We start from the raw sequence: 15075 nt of genomic DNA, 5'->3' as shown, positions 1-15075 counted from the left end.
GTCGGGTCGGGTAAATCGCATGGCGACACCAGCTCACGTTTCTCAACGTGTGAAGCGCCGAAGCATGCACATATATATATCTCGAGTACTCTATTTATTTCCTTTTTTTCGGTAAGCGCACGTGTACACGTTCTTCACCTTTTTCATGCTCTGCTTACGGCATAAGTGGTAGCGAGTCTGCGTCGGATTGCAACGAACTCTCGTAGCAGACACTTATAAGAACGTGAGTGAGAGAGACATTTCGGATTGTGTTTACGAACAAGCTCATGTAAGTTGTAACGCGATCGGCCGTTTTTTTTCCCCCGAACAAAATCCAGTTAGATTTGCACCGTAATTGAATCAACGTTGTCTGTTTTTCCATTGGAAATATTCAGCGAAATAGGAATAACGTGTACAAATATACCGTGATATGCGAGTCGAATAAGTGTCACGTTGTGAAAGATGAACAGAGAAAAAGAGAAAGAGAAAAAGAGAAAGAGCGGCGTCCCCTTTGCTCATGTATAGTGACGCTCATCGAATGGATGGAATCACCGAATGAAAAACGATGTTTAGTCTAAATCTGTGATGCACGACTCATCCACCATCCGGTTTTGATATACACATGTATATGTACGTATATAGCTTGAAATCAAAATATTCATGTCGATAACGTTAAAAATTATTTATACATAGACGAATATTGATGCAATATTAAAAATCATATGCAATATATATAAGAATAGCTTGAAACAAAGCACGATGCGGATTCCCTAATAATTAACAAACTAACAGTATAACAAAGTTAGAATAACTTGTTATGCGAAACTTTCTATTCTGCGGCTTTCGATTCCGCGATGAGCAAAGTTCCACTAGGTTATCATAACCAGTCGGTTATCATAAATTTACTGTATACTAGTCATATAGACATACTTGTACACGTTAATGCGCGCACACGCGATGGAATGTTTTGCGCATACATCGCGCTATTTTACGACCACGCGTGACAGCGTGTTGAGATTGAGATACGACTGGTCTCATAAATACGCGCCGAATTGTGTCCAAGTTGAAACCCGGCATTCTCGGGCTCGGGTGTAAAAATGAACGTTGCAACGTTAACTCCGCACTCGACTGTCGGGGCAAATATCGCGTTCGCGGTTCCCTTTCCTTCGTAAAATTAGCCTCACTCTCGAGGATCAGCATTTTTTGACCGCAGGATAGAAAACAGGACGCGGCAGCTGCTCCTGCGCGTCAAACGAGAGGCGTCGTTGTGCTGTGCCTTTATACTCTCTTCGGGGCAATCTTTTACCGACATATTTATCGCCATCCTCGAGTTTACGATCCGTTACAAGCGCGAAATGTAGCTACAAGGAACTCTAATACACTCCCTCTCCCTCTTTTCTTTTCTAAAATTCGATTATAATGACGAACATTTATTTCCATTTTAAAAAAATTATGTTTTTTTATTTAGTCGCTATTCGGTGTCACTTGATTTAATTAAATTTACAGTTACCTCTATCTATGAATATTTTACATTTGTTTTTTCGAAATTCGTATTCCCCCAATAATACGCGTAGATATTTAGGACAGGCCTAATATAATACATTATGGGATGATAGTCGAGAAACCGGAATGTTCGAATCGGGAAGCTTTTCGAGTATAGGTTCTCCGGTTGCGACCACGAGAGAACCGTTGAGAAAAGTTTCCTCCGACCAGATAGGCTAATTTTTCATTCAGCTAAAATGTTACCATCGACGCTACGCAATGGAGTACATTAATCAGTACTTATCGACGATGCTTAAGCGTATTCGTTCGACCGGCATTTTCCAGGACAGACAATGGCTAATCGTCGAAGCCACCTGTCCCCGTCGTAATCTTACAAGGTGTAATTAACGAAGCAGCGTTAACATGCGAACTCGAATGGAACGGGTCAAAGCACTCACGGAAACTGTGTCTGTTCGACGTTTAATGGCGTGTCGTATATCGACGATGATGCAACAGAGATATCCGGCTAACGTCTCACCCGAAACGTCGTCATTATAATTAAAGGGTAATAACACGCTATATGGGACGGCATTTGACAGACGAGCGACCATAAAACCGGCCATGATTTCTCGACTAATTTAATGTTACTCTCGCGATTTCGAGATTTATATTTTCGATATAAAATATTACAATCTTAAGAATATTACATACATTTAATTTGTATCTTTTGCATGAATATTTTATTTCGCAAAGTGATTGCAGGCTTAAATAACGCGGCGTTAATATTTATTCTAGATATATCTTTAAAAAATCAAGCCTCTATCAATGTTGATTACATTTATGACGATATCTCAAAGGCATATAAATCCATTATAAACTGAAATTTATGGAGGTGCCTTTTTTTGCGTGCATTCCTTTGCCGCATCGATCGAAGTACAGGTACTTCTAAACTTTTAACGAGACGCCAGATGTTGTATAGTTACTATAAGCTATACGTTATAGTAAACTATACGAAACTGACTAGATATTACCGGTTAGAAGAAGCAAAAAAAACTTTAATTCAATAATGCATAAACGCGCGATGTCACGTCAATTATTTATTTGTGTCATTTATAAGAAAATGCAGACAACGAGAAATCAAGTCTATACTTTTTTGTATCTCTTCGAGTTTATTATTTTGTCACAGTCGATTATATATGCGTGTATGTACGTGTGTGTGTGTGTGTCGATTAGTTAGAATTTCCCAAGCGGAAGATTTCAAGACAATCCGTGTCTGAACTGTGTAACTGTTATTTTTACTAGCGTGTGAGTAACGCATTTTTATTCTCTCTCTGTGGCTGTACAAAAAGTCCATGAAGTTCAGCAGCCGATAGCAGCAACCGACTCTCGGCAAAGGCGTTAGAAAAGCGTCGCACAAACTTTTACTTCGAACTGCTTACTTCGTTACTACAACGGTTACCGCGCATCTGCTACACTTTTTACACCACGCAGGAAAGCGATATCGCTTGACTGTAACGTATTACAGATTTTATTTACCGATATTGCGAAATATTTTTTAATGAACGCTGAGATTAAAACGGGGAAAGAATACAACCGAATATTATCCACTTTTCTAATATCAGTTTTTATAATTTCGAATTTACTGCGTAACGATCTTGTCTAAGATAAATATAAATAATGTGGACAATATCAGAAGGTTTACAACACACATATGTATATGCTTATCGTGATAAAATCTGTAGACATTTCGATAAATCCCACCCAATATTTTGCCTCTCAAGGATGAAATAGAATAAGAACTGGTTTTTCATCGAGCTCAACAAACTCGTTTCTTCGCGACAAAATACAATAAAAGCTTTCGTCATTAAAAAAAAAATCGACGACGCGATTCAAGTCGTCGACAAAATCTACGCATAATTAACTTTAATGAAAAACTGAACAAGGTGATGCATTTACGTAGCACGCGTTTAAATTAATTATTTCACAAAATTGGATTTATGCTGTTCTCTTTCCGTGTATATTATTATTATAAGACGATGATGAATAAGAATGAATAAGAATAAGGGCCAATTTCACCAACGTCGATTAACTTTACTAGTTAAATTCTATCTTTGTCTCTTTTTAAGAACGTATCTGAAAAGGGACAGAAAGATATAGTTTAACCGAGGATTAAAGTTAACCGACGTTGGTGAAATTGGCCCTAAGAGACAACAAAAGCCTCCAATTATTTGTCCCGATACGTTAAAGAAATCTCGCTAATATAGCGTCGTTATGAAAGAAAAGATGCATACGTTATCGTTGAAAAATTGTAAGATCGTTCGGTAAAAGCAAGAGGAGCGACGACACGGCTTCTCGCGTCTTTTATTTTCGCTTCAGTGCACAATTTCTCCGAATCCCCTCTTTCCACGAATCACCGAGTCTCGATGTACCTACGGCGCAACGACGAATGAGACCGAGGCATCGTCGTAGGTTTGTTGATATACACATATAGATAGACACGAGCGCATGAACGCACACATACGCATATATACGTGTGCGCAAACATCGGCGTGAGCAACGCACAATCAAGGTAACTCCGAATCGGGCATATCGAAATATCCTATAATCGCTGTTTCCGCAAAAAAAAAAAAATTAAAACGTCTTCGTACAAAATTGATACGAGGGTCCGTGTAAAAAAAAAAGATAAAATATAAAGACGACGATCGTCCGATATAGAGTGCGTTAACACTATATTAAAGCCGGATAGTATTATATTATGGTTACGGCCACTTGAATTATTTGTCGCGCATTGTTGGGTGTGTGCTTAACGCGTACGTTGATAAATAGATTACATGCATTATGCGTAAACAATGTATAATCTATGTGAGAAAAAATTTACAATGCTTGCGTGTTCTCGTTCTTTGTTCTGCGCGTGCAAAGCTTTTAGGAAATAAAGTAAAAATTTATTCTACGATTATTTTAAACTTCTTTTGCCGAGTTAAATATTTCATAATAATATTTCGTAATCGAAAAAAATTAGTTCATTTGTGTTAAAATTAAACATGTAAACATGTTGAGCTGCACGTACGATGTGCATGAGAATTTCTACAATATTTTTATTTTAACAAACCTATGCTGCGTGTACTATTTTTATTTGTATAATGATAAATATAACTATATAGAAATTTATCGGTATAATTAATGCAGGTAGTAATTTTCGCGAGTAATAATTTAAACGTAGTACAGGGTTTTTTATTGTATATATCTGGTTCGACATAAAAAGCGCAGAGAGTCGAATAAGTTGTGTCGAACGATGTAAATAAATTTTGGATGTACAACGTTACGTATTAAAATAGACCACAAAAAAAATATATGGACTTTTATCAACATGCTCGCGCTAACCCAATTTAGATGAAAACGAACGGCGTTTTGGTTCTTCTGTTTTCACTCGAAAAAGCGATTAAAATCAAACTGTGCGGATGAAAATCGCTATTCATTTCAAAATGTCAAAAATTATATTTATTGATCTTTTAGCGATATATAGTAATATTAATAATATATATATAAAAAACTATCGCACTTTCGCGGATCGGTATGTCTAAATGTTCAAAATCATTGAAAATAAATTTATCAAAACAGCTTTTTCTCTCGAAAAAAAAATTAATTCGGTAAAAAATATACGACGTGGTTTGCGTGTTTGTATTAGCTCGGTAAGTTCTTGAAAGAGCGATAAAAAAATCACACAAAGCGAGTTTTTCCCCGAAATCCACCGCAGCGAGATTTTCTTCGAAAACTCGCTCCGTCGAGACCGCGAGCGTCGAACACGATCAAATATTCCGCGACATAACACAATCGTCGATTTTGCTCGCTAAAAGCAATTTTATGCTGCGAACATAATACCAGCGCGTGAATAATCGAGCTTTCAAAACCGAAATTCTCATCGATCACTGTGTCGATCGCTTTTCATCGGTTTTTCTCTTAAAAGATCGCGATGAAGATCGAAGAGATTCAGTCGATTATTCGAGAACGCCATTTTGAGTAACGAAATCAAAAGTAACGGAAAAAAAAATTGACCGACCGGTTGCGTAAACCGAAATGTTGCGATAATACTTGGTTTCATCGTGCATATTACACGATCTGTAATTCAATACACATTGTAATTTATGAATACCAACTATTCATCCTCTCGCTTTACGCTGGTTTCGCAAATATATTTCACACCGCTGATCGGGGAGACGCGAGAATCGAGCGCCTTTGTTTCGCGGAAGAGAGACAGAAAGACTCAAGAAAGCAGACACTGACCTTGTTCTGCTCTGATCCTCGACAACGGCGATCCGTCCTCTCGGGCACAATGCAGCGACGACACCGGTAGTAGTAGTCCTCTCCGCCACGCGATGTATCGTGTTTCAAGTAATCCAAATTCCTGGTACAATTCCACTCGCGTACCCGAGTCCCCGAGTCTCACTGAAAACGCTCGCGCAATCGTGTGTCACTGCACTCTGAAGTTAGGCGCGCGTGGCGCGATTCTTACACCGGAAAAATTCCACTTCTACACGTCCACCGTTACACTTCGGAAAGAAAACTCGAGACGCGATATTAGTTAATTAATTTCAAGGTCGCCGCTCGACTACGCGAAAACTACGCGCGCGGTAATTAGTAAAAACACATCGGCGGCAGCAGCTCGGTGCTCTGCCTCCACGTGGAAGCGAGCGACCGCTGTTAACATACGTCTATCTCGTCGAAGCGGCGAACTGAAACTGGCGCGCCACCGTGCGACGTCGAGCAAGCGGAGCGGCTAGTCTCCCCCCTCTCGCTCTTTCTCGTTCCCCTCCCTCGCGCCGTCGCACTCTAAACGACTCGCACGATATGCTTTCTCTCTCTCTCTCTCTATTTCCCTTCTCTCTCGCTCTGTAGTCCCTTTCTTTGGTGCTCTCCGCGCCGCTCTTCTCTACAGTCCGTTACCCTCTGTACCCCACCTGCCGACGTGCTGTTCCACGGCCGACGACGATCCCTTCTCTCCATGGACGATCTCTTATACCGGTCCAAACAACCAACTCGATCCCTTTTCCAACTGTAGTCCGGCGCGAACATGTTACCGCGTGTGCTCTCGTCACCGTTTCCCTTTCCCTCCCGCTGCTGCTTCCTGTCTCTCTCTCTCTCTCTCTCTCTCCTGCCATTCTGTCGACCAAGCCACCCGCGTTATGGACCGTTGCACATGATGCACGCAAGTTCGGATATCACGCGTTTCTTCCCTCGTTTCTCTTTACACGTGCACCGACCAACGTGCTGTTACGATGCTGTCTCGTAATCAAAGCTCGCGACCGGAAGACAATAAACAAAAAATTGGCGACTCGCACGAGTGAGATTTAAATTCGAGGCGTTTTGTTGAAATCGCGCGTCCTGCAACGTAATTCCGAAGAGAGATAGAGAAAAAAGGAGAGAAAGAGAGAGAGAGAGCTGGCACGCGCCGATAAACTCATTGTAAAGTGGATACTCGACCGTTAATCCGTGTCGATGTGTCGAGAAGAGCGTTTTTGTCAGTCGCGATATTCAGCGCGACGCAGATGGAATCGGTTTTAATGGAAAGCTCGCGTAAAATAAATCGTTGCGCACTTTATAAATATATCGAGGTTTGTGCGAACGATCAGTAAGCTTCGCACAGCGTCAAAAAAAAGTTATATCGAAATATTTCAAGAGATAAATCTAGACCGTCGAGAGAGGAAACATTTTATACGTAAGTTTTACCTGAGTTTTATGTTATTACATTTATTGTATTATTATTATTATATATATAATTTTAATTATTTATATAATTTTCTCTTAGAATTTACCCTGAAAAAATCATGGTAATTATGGGACAATATACACAGTTTGAAAATTTGTGTTTTCTTGTTAAAAATGGTCCCCGTTAAAATTTTTGTGTTAAATATTTAACACATTCATGTGTTAATTTAACATATTGCTGTTATGTTAATTGAATTCAAATGTTAAATTATTAAAACAACTGAAAAAAAGTGTAAAAATAACACAATGTATATCTATTTTTAATTTTAGACAATAAATATGTTCCGCATTATTAGTGACAAGATTTATCTGTTAATATTTACAGAAAAAAATGTTAATTTTACTTTATAATATAAGTGGGGATGATAAAATGTAAAATTAACAATTTTTTAAGTTAATTTTTACATTAAAGCTATGTTAATTTTACACAAAATTTATTTTAAGTTTATTTGAAGTTTACATTTATTTTATGTTAAAATATTAACACAATATTCGTGTCACCATTTAACATATCCGTATTATGTTAAATTAACACAAAAATTTCTGTGGACCGTTTGGGACATGTAATATTTGTTAAATTTAACACGAATTTTTCAACTGTGTATGGTATGAAAAGAATTTTATGAGAATTTCTCTGATTAATATTTATCACAATAAAAAATAATATCTATCACAATAAAATATAAAATATGTTTGATTAATTTTACTAAAATAGTAAAATTTACCAAAAGTATGATAAAATTAATCAAATATATTTTTAAAATTCTTTCCATACCATATTGTCCCACGATTACAATGTTTTTCAGGATAAATTCTAAGAGAGAATTTTCTCTGTGCACTTGTTATATCTGTCAAGACATAAGCAACAATTGGACGCAGCTATGCAATGTGGAACCAACTCCAATTTTTTTTATTTCGAGATTTTTATTGCAAATTGTGCCTGATATAGATTCAAAAATCTCGAAATCTAAAAAATTGGAGTTGGTTCCACGTTGCATAACTGCGTCTAATTACTGTAGTGGTAAAAAATGCTCTATATGCAATGGAATAATGGGATGCATGTTTCATATTTCCGTATAACGCAGGGGATGCAAATATTATCTTATCCTGCTGATTATCTTTTTAAACAATTTATTATAATATGTAGATAATACACATGTATGTACGAAAATTAAAGTCATCACGATAATATTGTCGATGCATTTAGCAAACGCCAGTGCTTCATAAAGCGATAAATAATTGCTCGGTGAGAGGGGCATTGTACTGTTTTTCGGTAATCAGGCGTGAATAACAACGGTTAATCGTGCATGCAACGCGTACGAAGGTTTATGCTTTGTTCTGCTTTTAATGCACCGAGGTTTATATTGATCGAAGTATAATGTATTAGAAAAAATATATACACTACAAATGTTTTCCGAACTCGAGATCGTTTTGCATTTAACTGCATTCAAATTTACTATTAATATTTGTGTTAATATTTCGCTGTTAAGAAACTTTTAAATATTTATAGAAAAAAATATTCTCTGCATTCAAGATTTAATATGATCGTTCACAACCGTAACTATATATTAAACAAGGAAGCGGGAGATGAAACGGGTATCTATGTGTCGCGAATCGTTTATACGGCATAAATTTTCAGAATGCACTCTAATTGACTCGTATACATTTTACTCGTACGATAAATCATAACCGGATAACGTAGACATACATATATACATACGTATCTACACCTGCCATGCATCCGTAAAAATTCGCATGGGGTATAACGGTCTTTCGCGTCACGCTCAACCTACCGCATTACCGGAAGTGGGATTTCACAAGACCCGACAGTTATGTCGTCGGGTTAGCATTTAAATCTACGCACGGTGTCAAAGATGCAGATGCCGCTTTAGACGACGCTAAATTGCGTCCACAGTCGGACAAACGCACGACCGCGCTGTGCTATAGACCTATGTTTGCCCCGGTAGTTGGCAGTGACTAAGCTAACGGAGCCGACCATGTACCAGGAACTCGCAGAAAGGGACACGAACAGAAGATCCCTTAATTCTCTCTGTTCCCTCCGCCCCATAGTCCTCATCCTATCGACTCCCCCTCTGTTCACCATCCCCAGCATCTCTCGGCTTCGCAATCAGCTGCGTTTGTGTGCTCGGACACCATTACCTTAATTAAGAGCGAAGTTTTCTCAAGCTGCCCGCGCGAACACTTCCTAAACTAACTTCTCTATTGATTTTATCTTAATATCTTTAAGTTTTTCGCACAGTTCTTCTCCTTTTATTCTTCTCCCTCTGCCGGAGACGCTACGTGCTGCGACTAAATGGCTTTACATGTATAAGACGTTCCCGTCATTAATGTCGCAAAACTTATCGTCGCCTTAATGAGACTTTCTCGTAACTCCATTTTTCTAAATATGACGCGCGACGCGAAGACTGTTTAAGAATTTTCTAATGTAGTTGCGCGTCAAGTTTGAAATTCATTCCTAAATGATTTACGATGTTACACTTTACAGTGCAGAGTCAAGACGTTTTCATCATCAGAGAATGATAAAATCTTTATCCTCGAAAGTCTCGAATTGCAAAAAGTAGAAGGATCCTTCCTATATTCATTATATACATAAAATATATGTATTATATATAATATTATATATATACATATATTATATATACATATATAATTTATACTTATATTTATATTATATAATTATTTCACTACATAATAATATTTTTCGTGCCTCTTATAAAAGATTTCAGATATCATTATTGATTTAGAGAGATAATTTTTAATTTGTTGTACTAATCTTGTGTATGGCAATCGCTAATTGTAAGATACTCTTAACATTTTTATCATATTTTTCCGTTTATATCTTTTAATCTTGACTGACATTCTCGCATTTTCTCTTCAACGTATATTTTTCTCCTCAATCTTTCTTTGAATAGTACATAACAGGCGACGACTTAAACATGCTTATTTCTTTTCGAATCTATTCAGCGACAATAGCGATCGATCCAAAGACTAGTATAACGCCCGCTTATGTTAGTCTTTTGTAATACCTACCGCATTCTTTTCGGTCACCAGAGTAACAGAGAATTTCCAAGAGACGCGAAGTGAAGACCGAGGAAGGAAAAGAATTCTCGAGAGTCTTTCAATCACTCTTTCTTTCTCTTATTCTCTATATATGTATATATATTCGACTAAAGACTATCAACTTGTCGAGCATCTATTAACTACCATCGATATGTACAGGCATAGACATGTACATATACACAATACATGAAAATATGCATGAAAAGACAGCTATTAATTCCGTAACATTTCATCTTTGCCGTCTGCAATTTCACGATTCTAAGCAAAACTGCTTATTATACTTCAAACTGCTTATGATACTTCAAACGTTGCTCCCGTTGCTGCCGTCGAACTCACTCGAGCTTGTACCATGAATGCGCTTTATTAAATCGTAAAAAAATTCATCGAATTTTTTATTCATATTGCAATACGAACTCGAATGCGTCGAAGCGAGAAAGAACGAAATGCGCGAGACGCGAGATGTCAAAATATCGAAGAGCGAATTATGAAATATCGTAATTTCAAATTGGAAATTCCAGTTACAATAATATGTATCGGCAGTCCACGATTCCCGAAAGAGAGACATCGGTCAAGAGCAACAAGTGAAAGTCCGTTCGCCACGAAGCAACGCAAGTCGGAAATCGTGCGAGTCGCGCATTATCTCTCGTTTCCCACTCTCTGCCTTCGTCCGGTATAATCAGAGGCGATCATATCCAGCCTTGAGATCTTGCCTTGCCTTAACTTACTATTAACCGTTATCGGGGATTCGATCGGGATATCGTCGGTCAATGCAAACGACTTTGTTCAACGTTTTTCGATCGGGGCTCCGATGAGCTTGATGAATTCGGTCTCGTCAGCATCGAGCTAGTGGCGACGGTAACACGGCGCTAGTTCGCTCTCGCTCACAATGAACCGACCTAGCCGACAAAAACTGGTCGGACAGGTAAGCGGTAGCGAAATATATACAGGTACATACCTGACGCCTGACGGCTAAACACCTCAGAATGAAGTAGACGTCGTCCTAGACGTTGTCCTTCTGTTCGACACGAACACGTTTTCTTCGGCAGCGCATTCGCGTGCGCTAACGAGTAAGCGAGGAAGACTGTTATCTCGGTCTCGTCGCTTATGATTTACAACGACATTAAAGCCGAGGTTCGTCTTTTGTGCGTACGCTCGAGATGTAACGCACGATGATGATCCAACGCACCGGATAGAATTGCGCCACTGAATGGATTCTCGCGAGATTAACTCGCCTTTGAACGAGGCATCAAAGTGATCTTTAGACTCGCTTTGAACTAATTCGCGAGAGATGCACGATGCGCGGTTGATAATTTAGGGGCCCACGGGGAAATTAAGTTTTTCGGTTTATCTTAATCCGAAAGTATGGGTATACGCGCGCGGCTTTCCTCGGACTCCAATCGATTCCAGAAGATCTCGTCGGGATCATGACCTTCGTTCGGTCATTACAGCCGCCATAAATCATGCGGGAAAATTACATCGCGGACTTCTCGTGATGAGAGTATTACTTGCCGACGAATAAGGGAATATTCTCGGTGAGATCAGACGAGCTAACATTTTGCGTGCATATATACGAAATACGATTTTTGCTCAAGGTACAGTTTTTCATCTGTAATTATGATACTTATCCCCGCAATTTCGATCCTTTTGAGGAAATTTCGTTTTGACGAGAAAAGAGACAGTCATAATAGAACATTAATTCGGTTTAAATGTACTAATGAATGCTTGATACTATAACGTGGCGTGGAAAATATTCCAAGTACGAATGAAATCGGCACACCTACCATGCTCAATGTATTGTATAAATTGATAATTGGAGCATCAGCCCTTTTACGCCTGGAATTTCCAATCTTCGCAAAACACGACGCGTATTCGACAGGCCGGTCGTATTTTTTCGTTCGATCCTCGTACACTGATTACATTATCGTTCATTTTACGGCGCCGGGCATTTCGCTCGATTAACGATCGCGCGTATTTTTTACTCGCACGCAATTTGCGAGGACCTCCGATTTCGAATCGAATTAATTTCTACCATCCGTAGTTTAGTTTGTAAACAATCAACGCGATTATCGTAATCGGGGTCCATCCGCGCCATCCGTTCGTTTACACACCGGCTTGGCACGCAATGCAGTTGTTTCGCTGACATATACTGGACGTTACGCATTGATTAAAACTGCAATCATCGGGCGAGACCGCAGAATCCGATAAAAATCCAAGACTTTAGTCTGTTGGGTACCGTCAAATAAATGGTCGCACGGCTGGCCGTTTCGATTCATATAAAAACGATTTGTAGAGATTTTGGCGACGATCTCTCTTTCGGGACTCGTGACAGTTTCATATAGCTTCCACTTTTATAATCGACTCGAATGCACTGTAGCGCAGCAAAAGTATGGACTGATGTGTCGTCAATCCCATGTACGCGTTTTACAATTTCTTCCCAGAAATAGGCGCGCTCTATCTAGCGAGTTCTTCAGAAATGTAAAAACTCTGAACGAATCTTCCGGACCAGACTCGAAACTTCGTTCGGCACAACTATTCCCGCGTAACAAGTCACCGAACTTCGTTCCCGGAAACTCGATTACGTTTTGAATAAATTAACGAGAGAGTCTTTTCGCCCGAGAACGCGCTCGTTACTCTCCACGTTACTCTAACTGGGACGCGACCTTCTTCGCACGCGCGCGACAGAAAAAGAAAACGTCCGAAGAACGTCGGTTCGGAAAAGTTGCAACTTCGTGACGCCGTCAGCCTAACTTTGCGTCCGACGAGACGCTCGCACAGCCCCATCGTCTCGTCTCTCTTGTCAACGCGCTGACAAATTGCTTCGCGCAAACCATCGGCTGGACGCTAACGTAAACACGGAACGTCGTGTTGCAGATTGGTGCACGGACACACTTGACGCCGATGCACGAGCGGCAAAGGTCAATGAAGCGCCTGCTTACGTCGGCCGATCGATAAACGTTTCGACAACAGCAAACAATAGCCCGAACAGGTCGCGGCATCTTTATTTCAGGTGAGAATGGCGATCGGCAGGTGCGGGGAAATGACGGTAAAAAGTTTCCCGAAAGAATTATGAATCCTCAGCGGTGGCCGGAGGCAGCGGGAGGGTGCAAACCGTTCATTCATTCGTATCTCAACCGCGCTTTTATGGGAATTCCCTGTTTCGTTCGATTTCGCTCTCTTTCGTATCGCTTTTACGGCGATTCTGCGACAATTCTCGTTGTGGACACATTTACCACACAATAAGCTATTATGAAAAGGCTTAGGATATTTTTGAATAAAGTGTATGGGTGCAAAAGATAAAAATCATTCATAAATTTGATCGATTATAAAATATCAAAATTTCTATGATTGTTTTTGTAACATATCTCGATTATAAATTTGACTCATCTGAAACTCCCTGAAAAGATTATTTTTGTCGTGAATTTTTTGACAGAAATGTCTTGTTACGGAATTACGAAATTTTTTTGTCATATCATATCAGTGGGCTGACATGCGCGATGCAAAGTATTTCAAAAAGTCTATCGAAAAATCTGATTATAAAAAAAACTTAAAGACATACAAAGCTAATTTCGAATTAGACGTCTGTTTAAAATCTGTCTATTTATAATCTTATTATCAAACTATGCACTTTTTACATTTAAAACATGTAAAATTTTACCATTTTAATAATTTTAATAAAATAATATATAGGAGATAAATATTTTAAACTGTAATTACTTTTGAAAAATATCTGAATTTTTTATTTAAATGAGAATATCATACATTTCTGTTAAATACTTTGTTAAAATAAAAAAAATATTTGAGATTCAGAGAAACAAGAATATTAGCTTTTTTATATTGAATATGGATTGAAAATAGCCAGATTGAAAATTCTCTTAATTGACCTGCTTCATACTACATTTAATGGTCCAGTGAATATCGTAACAATTTTTAGATGTAGCACCACATTTCCGTAATGTTATACCGGAGTAAAATTTCAATTTTCCGAGCCATAAAGTATACGCTGCGTAGGAGGGTCTATGAGCAGATCGCAAACCGAACGATCTTCTAAATGGATATCGATGAAATGGTATATCATCTGTATTAAAATTACAGTAATTTTCCAATGCAAGAGAAATTCCACTGTTCTTAACGTACGAGCTCCATTATTTTCTGTACTCTTTGTAAGAGAAATTATTTTAATGGCTATACCTATTCAAATATATCACATGACGTTAAAAAAGATATAAAACCAATTGTTTTTCTTTAATAAACTTCTGCGCAAAACGTAATTTAGACTTTAATTGTAGCTCGACAATGGAACCGAATTATGATTAAAAGAGAACGGAAAAGAGAGGAGAAAGCGAAGAGACAGTCAAATCAAGCGTGCATAATCGATGTTCGCCGCGAGAACTCTTCATAATCCAGTCTCGATTCACGTACCTCTCGAATCTCGCCGCGCGGTATTAATCAAGGTGTTACACTTTCTGTAATCTCCGAGACCAAATTCCAAACAAATTATCCCGAGATCTCGGTGGACAAGCAGCTCGTGGCGTTTAATAAATGATCTCCACGGAATAAGGAATTGCGAACATTAGTAAAGGGTTGTCAGCGTTTTCTGCGCGCCGTATCTGCCGCAGCAGCTGCCGTTACCGTCTCCAACTGAGAAGAATTAAGCAGTCTTAAACGCTCTTTGATACCGACGTCAACGTTTTGAAATATTTTTCTGCGCCATATTGCTCTACCGCGTTGACGCCTTCATTTTTCACAGTGACTCAACCGCCACCATAATAA

The 15075-nt window shown here is 38.8% G+C and overlaps 1 protein-coding gene across 9 annotated transcripts in view; it reads right to left on the bottom strand.

Annotated features, from left to right (window-relative positions):
• Kug (FAT atypical cadherin kugelei) overlaps positions 1-6180 on the bottom strand; it is a 310268-nt gene extending 304088 nt beyond the window's left edge. For all 9 annotated transcript variants that reach the window (XM_083036464.1, XM_083036465.1, XM_083036470.1 and 6 more), the window contains exon 1: positions 5743-6180. The gene's annotated coding sequence lies outside the window, so the exon portion shown is untranslated. The remainder of the gene's footprint in view (positions 1-5742) is intronic.
• Between the last annotated feature and the right edge of the window lie 8895 nt (positions 6181-15075).

The sequence above is a fragment of the Prenolepis imparis genome, unplaced genomic scaffold (genome assembly GCF_030444845.1).
Source record: "Prenolepis imparis isolate NDT839.2.m4 unplaced genomic scaffold, iyPreImpa1.0 SCAF_4, whole genome shotgun sequence".
In the NCBI taxonomy this organism is placed as follows: Eukaryota; Metazoa; Arthropoda; class Insecta; order Hymenoptera; family Formicidae; genus Prenolepis; species Prenolepis imparis.
Note: the sequence above shows the minus strand (reverse complement) of the source record. Positions and strands in the feature narration are given on the sequence as shown.